This window comes from Mustela nivalis (assembly GCF_964662115.1).
Source record: "Mustela nivalis genome assembly, chromosome: 10".
In the NCBI taxonomy this organism is placed as follows: domain Eukaryota; kingdom Metazoa; phylum Chordata; class Mammalia; order Carnivora; family Mustelidae; genus Mustela; species Mustela nivalis.
In genome coordinates, this window is record NC_139029.1 from 70665261 (window position 1) to 70678592 (window position 13332).

General features: G+C 36.1%; 1 long non-coding RNA gene across 1 annotated transcript in view; it reads right to left on the bottom strand.

Moving 5' to 3' along the window:
• The window catches only part of LOC309843068, a 135722-nt gene that overhangs the window by 53362 nt on the left and 69028 nt on the right, over positions 1-13332 (bottom strand). The window lies entirely within an intron of this gene.

The window sequence follows — 13332 nt, forward strand, 5'->3', positions numbered from 1 at the left end:
ATCTGCCAGAGACCATAATGATACAAACAACATGGGACATAAAGCACCTACTCTCTTACATAGGAATTCTTTCAGCACAGTGGAAAGCCATAGTTATAAGCTTTATGGAGAAAAGGTAGGAAGGGGATAAGTATAAGACATCTGGCCTTTTACCAAACAGGGAATAAAAGCCTAAAATTCTATGTTGGCAGTAGAAATAATATGTGACAACCAGACATTCTCTGTGTCCTCTCTACCCACCCCCCTGCTCTAGAACCAAAGCCCACCAACCAGTTTATTATCGCCCTGATGTTCCAGCATAAAAGCTATGCTTAGGAAGGTCTCAGTAGGGCACTCTCAGGTCAGACTTCCAGGTTAAATCCTAGTTTAGTTTTATTTTCAGATCTATATCAGTCACTAATTGTTGAGTTAGTAAAAATCAGACAAATCACTGAATGGTTACATTGTTAGAGTTAGTATAGGCTATATAATTCAAAGGATCTAATGCAAAAGAGAAAATAAGGGATCCCTGTTCAAAATCAAAAAGAATTTCAAGATGGCAATGGCAAAGCATTGTATGAGACCTATTCTCTATGCAAATGCACAGGTCTCTTGCCCATGAAGCCAATCCTGGCTGTAGTTTAGAATCAACTGGTGATAGTACATATAACATGGGATCTCTGCATGGGCTTTTTTTTTAATGGCCCCATGGCATCATTCATACTCTAATAGTTAATTAGTTCTAGTTAATCACCAAAGAAAGTATCAGGTTTGGAAAAGGAACCTCAGTGCTATTGCCTTTCATGGGGAATCTAACTACAGAAAATAAATCTAAATTTTCCTAGTAAATGAAAAGAGACAGCCCTACAATGGAGAAGGAAAACCTCTATACCAACCTCAGAGAATCAAGTAACTGTAGGATTCCTGAATGGAAAAAAAGATTCACACGGGGAGCCACCCAACTGGCTGCTGCCCCTAGAGACAGGTAGTGGGCAGTGTCACAAACTAAATACTGAGGGTTGGTATACATTCACAATCATAGCTGCTCAACCGGGACTGTGAGAAATACCTTCTGATGCACTTATTCATACTATTTGTAGTGGCCGGTGTTTCAGGCCAGAATGATCTAATAAAGCATGTATAAATGGTAGGACCCAAACACAGTGCATGATGAACATGTACTGTGACACCAGCATAAAATGGGTCTAGGAAGAGCACAGCTCAAAGTAACAGTGAAGTAGCCAGGCCTACTGTAGGCCAAACAGAAAAGTTTGTACCTAATCATAAAAATGGTTTCTAAAGATCCACAATTCCTAATATCACCATTGTTATTATCTCCTATTCTTATTCTTATTCTTATACCACAACATGGGCTTAGGTAGTTATCTCCTACTTTGAATCCTGGTTGTCTCAGTGACTTGCTTTAACTGACAGAATATAGCAGAAATTATAAAAGCTTCTGCTTGTGTGTTCCTGGGAACCCTGAGCTTCCATATACAAACTTCAGCTATGGTGATGAAGAGACCACTGAAGAGGTTCTGAGACTATATGGAGAAAGAAGAGGCCAAAATCCCTACTTCCTGGTCTAACCGCAAGACGGTTCAATCTGTAATCACCAGACTAGAAGCATGACCAACAAAGGAAACTCCCTTTTAAACCCAGTCAACAAAAAGACATGGAGAAAATAAAATGGATGCTGCTTTAAGCCACTGAGTTTTCAAATGGTTCAGTGCTATGAGTCAAACCTCTACACAATTCCATCCCTAGTCACCAAACTCCAAGTTAAAACCAGCAGAAGAGCCACCTAGCTTAGTCCAGTCAACCCAGAGAAACATGAAATTAGTAAAATGGTTGTTTTAAGCCACTAAGCTTTGGGATAGTTGGTCCACAGTAATAGAAAACTGAAACAATAATGGTATTAGAGTTCCATCAGGGAAACAGATCCACTATGTATATTACAAAGTAGAAAATTTATTAAAGGAGTCAAGCTGAGGAAGTAAAAAACTGAAAAAGAAGTTGGAGGATCCAGAAAGAAAAAAAAGTTACTGCCAAGCTTCCCTGAAGCACTGGAACTGGAGTAGGACTGTGAATGAGTCTCATATAAGAAAACCGTTGTCTCTGCATAGCCACCACCTCTGTGGATTTGCTGCTGAGCATCTTGTGGTAGTCCTGGCATCACTACAGTCTACAAGGTCAGGATTCAGGAAGAAGACTTGGAGAATGCCAGCCCATCTCCTTCTTACTGCCTCTTACTGCCTCACATTCAGACAAGTATGGATGGCTGCTGCTTTACTTCTGCCTTCCAAATTTCAAGTGAGTGTCCCTTTTGACCAACTTTCACCCCAAATCACGCAGTTTCTAGGAAATGTAATGTAGTTTCTCCAAATTGCCTCAGAAAGACCACATCAAATATGAAGTAACAGTGACGATTGTGGAACAGCAAGGAATTTCCTTATATGGAGGTGTGTGGAACCTCCCCTAGACTAATAATAAATTATTTACAAATAATTTAGTGGTAAATCTCAGGAAGCCACATAGATTAAGAGATGGTAATCCTCTCATATCAATACTGCTGAACCACTGGATGAGAAGAGCTCTAGATGTTGCTAAGACTAAAGAAATGGGCAAGAAAGAGAAGGTAGAAAAGAGAGGTCTTCCAATGGAATTATCTTCATGCACTAAGGATTTCATGCATGTTTGGTACATTAAAGAATGTAGTTTTTTTGTTGTTGTTTTTTTTTTTTTAGATTTTATTTCTTTACTTGAGAGAGAGAGAGAGAGAAAGCACAAGATGGGGGAGAGTCGGAGGGAGAAGCAGACTCCCGCCAAGCAGGGAGTCTGATGTGGGACTTGATTCTGGGACTCCAGGTTCATGACTTGAGCCGAAGGCAGTTGCCAACCAACTGAGCCACCCAGGCACCCAAGAATGTAGTTTCTTACTGACTGAGGGGAATTGTAGAAGATGACTGGGTTTAATTTACTTGGGATCTCCCATGCCAAAAAATTGCATAGTGAGAAGAGCCTTACACAACCCACCTAAGAACCTGCTAGAGACTGGCTTTTGAGCACCCACTACCCTGAGTGATACCTGAAACCACACAACAGCAGGACTAAGTGCTGTTAGAGACACTAGTCTCTCCTATTCCTCCTCCCTAAGACTCAAGTAGAATGTACCGAGGACAAGGGAGACACAGTTAATTGAGACTGAGGCCATATCCCCCTTTCTCCCACTATTTCAAGTCACTAAAGATAAGTCTGAATTAGAGAAGATAAAGAAAAGAGCTACAGCTCAAATAAAAGACACAAGTTTTAATATCAACAGGATTTGGGTCTTAACCATAAAACTAGGACTGTCTGAAAACCAAAACTGACAATACTAATAGAATTGGGTTATGATGTCAGTAAGAGAATTTGCTACCCAAAAAGATAGGGGACCTCAGTAGAGCACAGCTCAGTATAGCTACTGGAATACATCATTTTTTTCATGTTTATATCCCAATGAGTTAATACTGCTCAATAAATGGATTTCATAATAATTGACCACATTCAACAATATCACTAAACAAATTTATGGTGACAAACCAACTGATACATAGAACAATTCCCTGGACACTAAACTCCTACTCTCTTTCCAGTTTACTCCCTCTTGTAAAAAACAAAAACAAAAACAAACACTTGTGTTTACCTCCCCATCTATTCTTCCTTCTGTAGGTAAAGGTCCAGTCATTTTCCATGCTGGACTTCTTGGCAAGTCTTTGTCTTCATCTCTAGTCAGCCCTTTACTTCTGGTGCCCAGCATGGGTCCTTCTTTTAGATTGGTCTCATTTCCCTCAGTTTCTGTTTCTGTTTCCATAGAATCCTAAACCTTATCTGGGACCACCACACACAACACTAAAGGGATCCATTCAAATCATACCTTACATGAATGGCACTTCTGGAGTTTCACAAAGCACAGTCTCTATTTCCTTACGTGGTAATCCTACCTTTAAAGTTGTCATATGAAAAAATAAGTATTCTTTGTAAATAACTTTATATGGTTCCATGAACCAGGAAGTTATCTTAAAGCCTAAGCACCTATAATAACATTCTAACAAAATACCTTTTCAAATGATGACATGAACCTAGAGCCATCACTTACTTCATAATTTGAAGCTCTGGCTAAGCTTGAAACTAACAACTATGAAAATCTTTTGCTTTTCTCTAAATAGGCATGCTGTTTCAAATGGATTTAGAAACTTGATCAGCCAGCTTACTTCACAGAGGAAATCATTGTTTTCCAGATTCCAGACAGCCTAATGTCAGGGCAGAGTACTATTGAAAAAAATCCCTTTGTTTCCTGTTCCTCCTCCACTCTCTGTCCCATCACCATGAACATCACAAACACACATAAACACACACACACACACACACACACACACACACACACACACACACAATTTTGAGCCAACCTGAAGAATGTGGGTAGTTTAGGGAATTATTTTGATATAAATTTATCACTTTTGGTCAGGAAACAAAATAAATTCTTTTTTTTTTTTTTTAGGAAACAAAATAAATTCTATAAAACAGAGTTCATTTTCTTCTCTCAAACCTCCTTCTAAATTTCTTTTCTCAAGAGAGAAAAATATCTTACTGCCCAGTCATTCATATCAGAGACCAGGAAACCATCCCCTGATCCTCCAGTTTCCTCACACTTTATATCCAATTAGTCAATGAGTCTGATCAGTGACCTCTCCTTAACTTTAATCTCTCCCTCCATCACCTTCAGTGAGGTGGCCTCAGTTCAGCACCCATCATCATCTCCTGGATAAAGATGGTCCCTACCTGATCTCTCTGTCTTCAGTCTACCCACAACACATCTACCACACTGCCCCCAAAGTAATCAGAGAAAGACTATACTAGCTTCTGAACTGCTTTCACAATAAAGCCTAAAAACCATGAAGGCAGAGACTATGTCTATTTATAATCACTCAAAGAGAATGGACCACTTCTTTTGTGTCCTACTCTCCACTCTTCATATAGTATTCTAACTCCCAAATATATTTACTTGGTTACTTAACTGACAGAAGCCCTCCTTTAGCCCCCTTAACTATATTGTGAGCTCTCTGGAGAACAGAACTATGTCCTCAGGAGAAGGAATAAAAGAGGCGAGAGGGAAGGGTAAAGCGCTGAATATGCAAATGCACATACAAATACAGAAACTTTCCCTTTATTACCTTTCATATACAATCTGTCACCAATTCCTGTCAATTCTGAATATCTCAAAAAGCTGTCCACCTGTCTTCATCCCTTAGTTCATTCCCCCAGCAGCTGTCACCTGGATTCCTATATAACCCTTTTCTGTTTTGTACGTCCCAAAAGCATTGAGTCATGTTGGTAGTAAGGAAGAAAAGGACAAAATACAGTCCAAACTCAGCTCCCAAGATCAAGTAGAGGGAACACTATTTGGTCATTTGCCTGCCAAGAGAGAGCATTTTTAAAATTCATACAAGTTTTTTTTCTAATTAACACAAGACATATGTGCTAGCAATGTGGCCCTGTTTCCAACCATTCTTCGCCCTACTATGAGAGTCTTTCTAAAGTATAAATATGATCCTGTCACTCTCCTTTGTTCTTGGTGTGAAGTTCAAGCCCAATGATATGACTGAAAGCCTTCCATGTTCCACCTTTAGCTCACCACTCCCATCTCAGATCTCACACCTTCTCACATTGTATATACTGGCCTCCATCCATCCTTTCTCTATATATTGCAGTATCTATCAACCCCAGGCTGTGAAGTCCTTTTCATTCTCCTGAAAGTCACCTCTCTACTGCCTCTCCAATTCCACATCCTACAGTTACAAGGATAACTCATGACCATACTTCGGGTCTTAGACCTGGTGTCACTCCCCTTAGAAGCAGTCTCCAACTTCTCTAATTCCCCTTCTGATCGGGTTCAGTTCCCTCACATCACTTTATCCTCACCCTTGGCATAACATTTAACCCTCTGTGTGTTAATTGACAATTTACTTGTCCTTATTTCCTCTCCAGAAGGTGAGCTTCTTGAGGGCAGAAGACAGTCTCTTATCACCATTGTATCCCCAATGACTATCACCATGCTCAATAAAAAAAAAGCATAGGGGCATCTGTGAAGCCCAATTGGCTAAGCACTGAACTCTTGATATCAGCTCAGGTCACGATCTCAGGGTCCTGAGATTGAGCCCTGCATTGGGCTTTGTACTGAGCACACAGCCTGCTTAGTATTCTCCCTCTCCCTCTGCCCCTCCCCACAAACCCCATGCATGCTCACTCTCTCTTTCTCTCTTTCAAAAAAAAAAAAAAAAGCATAGAATTTGTCTTCTCCAGACTACCAGTTGTAATAAATCCATCCCAGAGCTAACAAAAATACCACTAAAATAAACCAGTTGCTACTTTATCGTATGGGCTTAAACCAGAGCTAACAAAAATACCACTAAAATAAACCAGTTGCTACTTTATCGTATGGGCTTAAACCATAGGAAGACAACATTATACCCTTAGACAGGAATATTGAGTCACCCAACTAATAAGGAAAAACTATCTTGAACTATATCCTTATTGTTACTGCAATAACAAATTTTAGTTTAACATTTCCTCCTAAGTAATCTTCCATCTAGCCTTCAGCCTCTATTTAGTTTGATTCAAATTTTATGTGAATTTACTTCTGCCTAATCCTCCAATACTAATCCCTTCTGTAACCATGTTTATACTTGTTCAGGGCTTTACTTTAGTCCTTTAAATCTATTTTAAAGATATCAAGGCCAGGCTCATTCAAAAGCAACTAAAAACTGATTTCACACTTGAGAAATGCAAGTCCCTCCTTACTCTGCTGTCAGCCTGTCACTCTGTAGAGATTCCTAGAAAAATAAAAATAGAAATACCATATGATCCAGTAATTCCATTTCTATGCAAAGAAAACAAAAACTCTAATTTAAAAAGATACATGCACTCCTATATTTACTGTAGCATCATTTACAGTAGCCAAAATATTGAAGCAACCTAAATGTCCACTGATAGATGAATGGATAAAGAAGATGTGATACACACACACACGTGCACACACATATACACATACAAACAATGAAATGTTATTCAGTCATTAAAAATAATGAAATTTTGCCATTTGCAACAACATGGGATGAACCTACAAGGTATTATACTAAATGAAATAAGTCAGAATAAGACATATACAATATGGTTTCAGTAATTGTGGAATCAAAACCAAAACAAATGAACAAACAAAAACTCAAAAAGATTCAGAAATACAGGGAACAGACTGGTAGTTCCCAGAGGGAAGACAGGTAGAAGAATGAGCAAAATAGGTAAAGGTGATCAAGAAGTACAAACTTCCAGTTTTAAAATAAATAATTCACAGAGATGAAAATTACAACATAGAGAATATAGTTAATAATATTGTAATAACTTTCTATGGTGATAGTAACTACATTTATGGTAACTAGTAAGAATCCAGTAATGCTTATAATGCATATAAATGTTAAATTATCATGTTTTACTCCTGAAACTAATATAATATTGCATGTCAACTTATATTTCAAGAAAAACTTTAGCACACACATTTGTAGATATATAAATATAAGTACATATATACATAACTATTAGAATTAGTAGACACAGAATATAGATTAAGAATGCTTAAAATATTTTTTTAAGTTTAAAGAAAAAAAGGGAGATTTAAAACACATGATCAAAAGCAATTAGATTTTTTTTTAAAGATTTTATTTATTTATTTGAGAGAGAGCATGAAGAGGGGGAGAGAGAGAGAGAAGCAGACTCCCCTCTGAGCAGGGAGCCCAATGCAGAGCTCAATTCCAGGACACCAGGATCATGACCTGAGCCAAAGGCAAATGCTTAACCAACTGAGCCACCCAGATGCCCCACAAGCACATTTTTTAAGTACCAAAGAGTAAGCCTATAAATAATTTTTTAATTGTAACAAAATTTTAAAACTTCCATGAACAGATCTAAACAGTTTCAAACAACCACCAAAATTTTTGGCCTGGAAGTTAAATTAGAAGAAAATATCCAGGTGAGCAGTTCAGGAAGACAAAAGAATGGGGATTTTGAGAAGTTAAAAGACATAGAAGATAGAGTGAGTAATGCTAAAACACATTTAGGTCCCTCCAGAAGGGGAGTAGAGGGAGATGAAGCAAAAATAAGATGGAAAAAAATAATGAATGCTAAATGTACAGAACTGATTAAAGAGCCAATTGAAATACTGAAGACCTCAACTCCAAAAATCCCAGGCAAGATAATTTTTAAAAGTCTAATCCTAATCACATCACAGTGACAGTGGCAGAACACTGAAGAGAGAGATAATAGAAGGCTCTCAAAAATAACAATTAGACTGACAGATGACTTCTCAACAGCAACAATGGAAGCCAGATGTAAGCTGAACATTTGTTTTCATTAAGCAGACAGAATTGTCAAGCTAGAATTCTATACACAGGAAGCATACTTTTAAGAATGAGTAAAAAGTAAGGATATTTCAGGGAAATAAGAATTGAGAGAAAGATCATTACTAAGAACATGTCTTGAGGTAAGAAAATAACGCTAGTTAGAAGATCTGAGAGACAAAAAGAAATGAAGAGCAAAGTTAGCCAAAATGTGAGTAAATATAAACAATTACTAATTATTTATAAATAAAAATATTTTGGTTTTAAATATATAGAATTAAGATATATGAAAATGATAATATAAATTGGGAGTGGGGTTTGAAATTCAAGTTTTCTAAGGTCCTTGTTTAATTGGAACAAAATATAATTTTAGTAACTTTAGAGTTTCATGTTAAACTCATTCATGTTAAAATTTCTAGAAAAAAAATAGAGCATATAACTTCTTTTTTTTTTAATTTTTTATTTTTTATAAACATGTATTTTTATCCTCAGGGGTACAGGTCTGTGAATCACCAGGTTTACACACTTCACAGCACTCACCAAAGCACATACCCTCCCCAATGTCCATAATCCCAACCCCTTCTCCCAAACCCCCTCCCCCCAGCAACCCTCAGTTTGTTTTGTGAGATTAAGAGTCACTTATGGTTTGTCTCCCTCCCAATCCCATCTTATAACTTCTGAACTATTAGAGGAGAAAAAAAATGGCAAGGGAACTGTCTGACAGTCTTGAGCCCAGTAAGGTTCACCACAAGGAAGACTGCTTCCGTATGATTTATTTGCATACAGAACAATTGACTTTACAGAGAAAATTTGCTCTATGGCTGACACTTTGGGCCTTAAACTCAAATAAAATATCTGCTATGCATGGATAATTAAATTATTCAGTAGATATCAGAAAATAACTGTGTTCCAGCACAAATATATCACTACTATGTCAAAAACTACTCAGACCACATGGCCTCTCAACAGTGAGGTCTCTTCATTAATCAAGAGCTATCCCTGACTTCTTAAACCCACTGTATGGAATAGACTGGTGCTATTGGGAACCCCACTGAATATCCTAAAAAATAATGCTTCCTATTTGAATTGCATGTAGTATATGATCTCATTCAATTTCTATGGAAACTCTTAGAGGTAGATGTTAATTTATGCTATAAATGAGGAGATACAGGCTATAGAAGTTGAAACAATTTGTACAGAGTAAACTAGTTGTATATGTAGATTTCAAACACTAGTCTCCTGGCTGCCTATAAAACTCTAAAATATTCCCAAGTCAAGTGGCAAACTTAACTAAATTTCTCCAAAAGTAGTTTAATCACAATGCTTTACAAAATATTTAACTTTCTAGATGTTTATTTTCTGTACCATAAATTGTCTTCCTAACCCATCATGCCTATATTTTACTGTATGTGTTTAATATGTGTTTATGTATACACTTCAAACTACCCAAATAATTTCATTTCAATGAAGTAGCAAATATCGATTCCTGACAAAGGACTATGAAGAAATGATTCAGTGGTTCAATACTGGGTCCTTCCCTTGGTTATCATCTTCTTTCAAAATTTTTAAACTTCTTTTAAACTTTTTTTAAAACTTCTCCTCATGTCATCCATAAGTATATCCACAAATATAACAACAACAACAAAAATTTTTTTCATGGCTTTTAAGGAATGAATGATTAAAATGCAAGCTAAGTGTGGCTTCTTAGAAACTATTTACTATTTGTTAACCTTTTTGAGTAATGAAAAGATAGCCCTAAAATGAAATATTTGTTAACTGGTAATTAAATTTTAGGTGATACTGGTTTTACTGAAATTTTAGAAATAAGTATTTTTTAAACATCCACTGATTTAGAAATCATATCACAAAGCAAGAAATTGATTCTCTGCTAAATAAATATCAATTGGTATATCTTATAATTTGAATGGCATTAGCTCTGCATAATTTTTTAATACCACACATTGGTAATTTGAAAAATATTGGTTCAGTGAGACATACAAATCTTCCAAACGTTGATATATTTTGTTATTCAACACCAAAAACTCACATTAATTAATACCACCACCAAATTCATCAGGTAAGTCCTTAAGTATAGAAAAGTGGTCAAATTTGCTATAACACATGGTTTCTAAAATTCTAATTTTTAAAAGCTTAAACTTTATCATTGGCAACAAATGCTATTGGTTGGTTATCTTCCTCCATGATGACATTTTTTAAAACAGACTGCAAAATATCTAAGTCTGAAAAACCATAGTTCATCAGTTTTGTTTTTTTTCAAGTAAAAATGGTTCTTGCAAAAATGACTAGTTCAGCACGTACCTTTCAAACAGGTGTTTTTTCTCAAATACAAATATCATACTTTGCTATGCAGCAAAAGTGTTATTTCATCACAAAGAATATAAAAAAGATGTGTATTCAGGATTAGAGATTTTAATAAAGTTAATTTTTACTGCTTCATCAGTTCTGTTCTTAAGGAAAACAGATATTGTTTTATTTTCATTTATTTTAATTTTGTGGAGGGGAGGGGAAGAAGAAGAGGGAGAGAGAGAATCCCAAGCAGACTTCCCACTGAACATGCACCCCCATGACCCCAAGATCATGACCAAAGCTGAAATCAGGAGTCAGATGTCTAATCAACTGAGCCACCAGGTCATTGTTTTATGCTGCAAGTGTTTGGCAGTGAAGAACTCAAATGAGTATAAGTATAGTTTAATCTCACTATTTACATTTGTGCTAAGGTCCCAACAGGTTTATCCTCTATATGTTTTGCATCACCATTAAATGCGAACACATTGTAAAGTAACAATAACTTCTTACTATCATTATCAAAAGTTTGACCATTAAGATCCTCCTCTGACAGGGTCTTGGAGACATTTAGGGGTCTGTAAACCATACTTGAGAACCATGGATTTAGATCACCCTGAATTTACCCTTCAGGTTGAGATAGGAGTTACCTTTATGTCAGTCACATGAGAGGTGAAGATATCTGAACAAAACTAAAGTTCTATTAGCAAAGAGGAAAGGGTAAATGGATATCAAATCACCCTTCAGAATATGCTATAGCAATATAGGAGTTAACAAAGTTATTTATGATAATGTTAAATACAAAAATCACAATAATAAATTGCATAATATTCTCTGAATTAAAATAATGTTCAATGTTGTAGGAAGAGCAATGAAAAAAATTAATAAAAATAATTACAGTGCCCAGAAGGTTCACTAGATCAGAAACATCTTGAAGATAATATAGATCATAACTCAATCTTATATACCTTTGCCTAGCAGAGCACATGACACATAGCAAATGTCAATTGAGTTTGTTGAATAAATGAATGAATGAGTAAATGAACAAACAGATTAATCAGTTAAAAGAATGAAGAGGGGGGTGCCTGGGTGGCTCAGTGGGTTAAGCTGCTGCCTTCGGCTCAGGTCATGATCCCAGGGTCCTGGGATCGAGCCCCGCATCGGGCTCTCTGCTCAGCGGGGAGCCTGCTTCCTCCTCTCTCTCTGCCTGCCTCTCTGCCTGCTTGTCATCTCTCCCTGTCAAATAAATAAATAAATAATCTTAAAAAAAAAAAAAGAAAAAGAAAAAAAGAATGAAGAGAATATTCATAAATGCTGAGCATTAATATCAGTAGCAAATAGAATGATGATCCAAAAGTGATGACATGGAAGAAGGAGGAAAGAAAAAGAGGAACTAAAAAAGAAAATTCTAAGGGAATACCTACACAGAAATTAAGCTGCAAATTGACTGTATTCTTCTATTTCAAATTTGTGTAACAGTTCATTAATTCCAACATAATCTCTATAGGGATTAACTATGACATCTAAGAATGACTGTACTGGAGCATGAGTGGTTATATGGGTTAGGATAGTTCAAAAATCTCTGAATTAGTAACTCTAAGTTTTCATGACAAACAGCCAAAATAAAATTCTATTATTTAATCTAAAATTAAAACAAGATAAAAATTCTATTGATTCATACAAATTAATCATAGAAATTCACATTCTCTTGAATCTTCTACTGTCAATCTCTAGAGTATAATAGAAACAAAAAAACTACTTTCACAATAATTTTCAAGGTTAACACTCACTGACTTACCTTTTTAAGAAGGAGTAAAAGTCATATATATACTTTAAAAACATAGATTCTGAAACTGGATGACCTGAGTTCAAATTCCAAATTTATTCCTTCCTGGAAGTGTGATCTAGAGAAAACTAATAAACTTCTCCATGCCTTAGTTTCCTGAAGAATGATACACCCTAAAGACTTTTCTGATTTCCCTTCATTGTATAAAATCTATTCCCCAACTTCTGGCTCCCTAGCACTGTATCTGTATCCCTCTTATAGAACTTTACTACCTTGTATTTCAGTCTTTTTTATTCGAATCCAATTCATGCCAATGAGTCTGCAAGTTTTCTGGACATACTGCTTGTGTTTTACTCATTTTGTAGCCTTTAAAGAGCACAGCACTAACCCTGGCACAAGGAAGCACTCATGTAAGTATTTTTTAATATTAATTTATAGGCACAATGAAAATAAAGGAATATTAATTGAGGGCCTATTTTATACTAGCACCTGTACACATAAGAGCTTTCACACATGTTATTTCATTTACCCTCAAAACATTCCTTCCAGAGAGCTATTACTGTCTGCATTTTATAATTTAGAGAATTTAGAATGAGATGAGTTTAACTAACTAAATAAATCTATCTCTTTCCTTCAATGAGGAAATGTATATTGGGAGGTAGGGGAGGTATTCTATGTATACTAATAAAAACAAATGCAATACAGTTTATATAAGTGATTCAAATGAGGACAAAAGGAAGGAGCCTAATGTGGATAATTTAAGATTTTATGGGTGAGACCATACCAAAGTGGGACTAAAAGCAAAGAAAATCATCAATAGTTAGAGATGGCCAA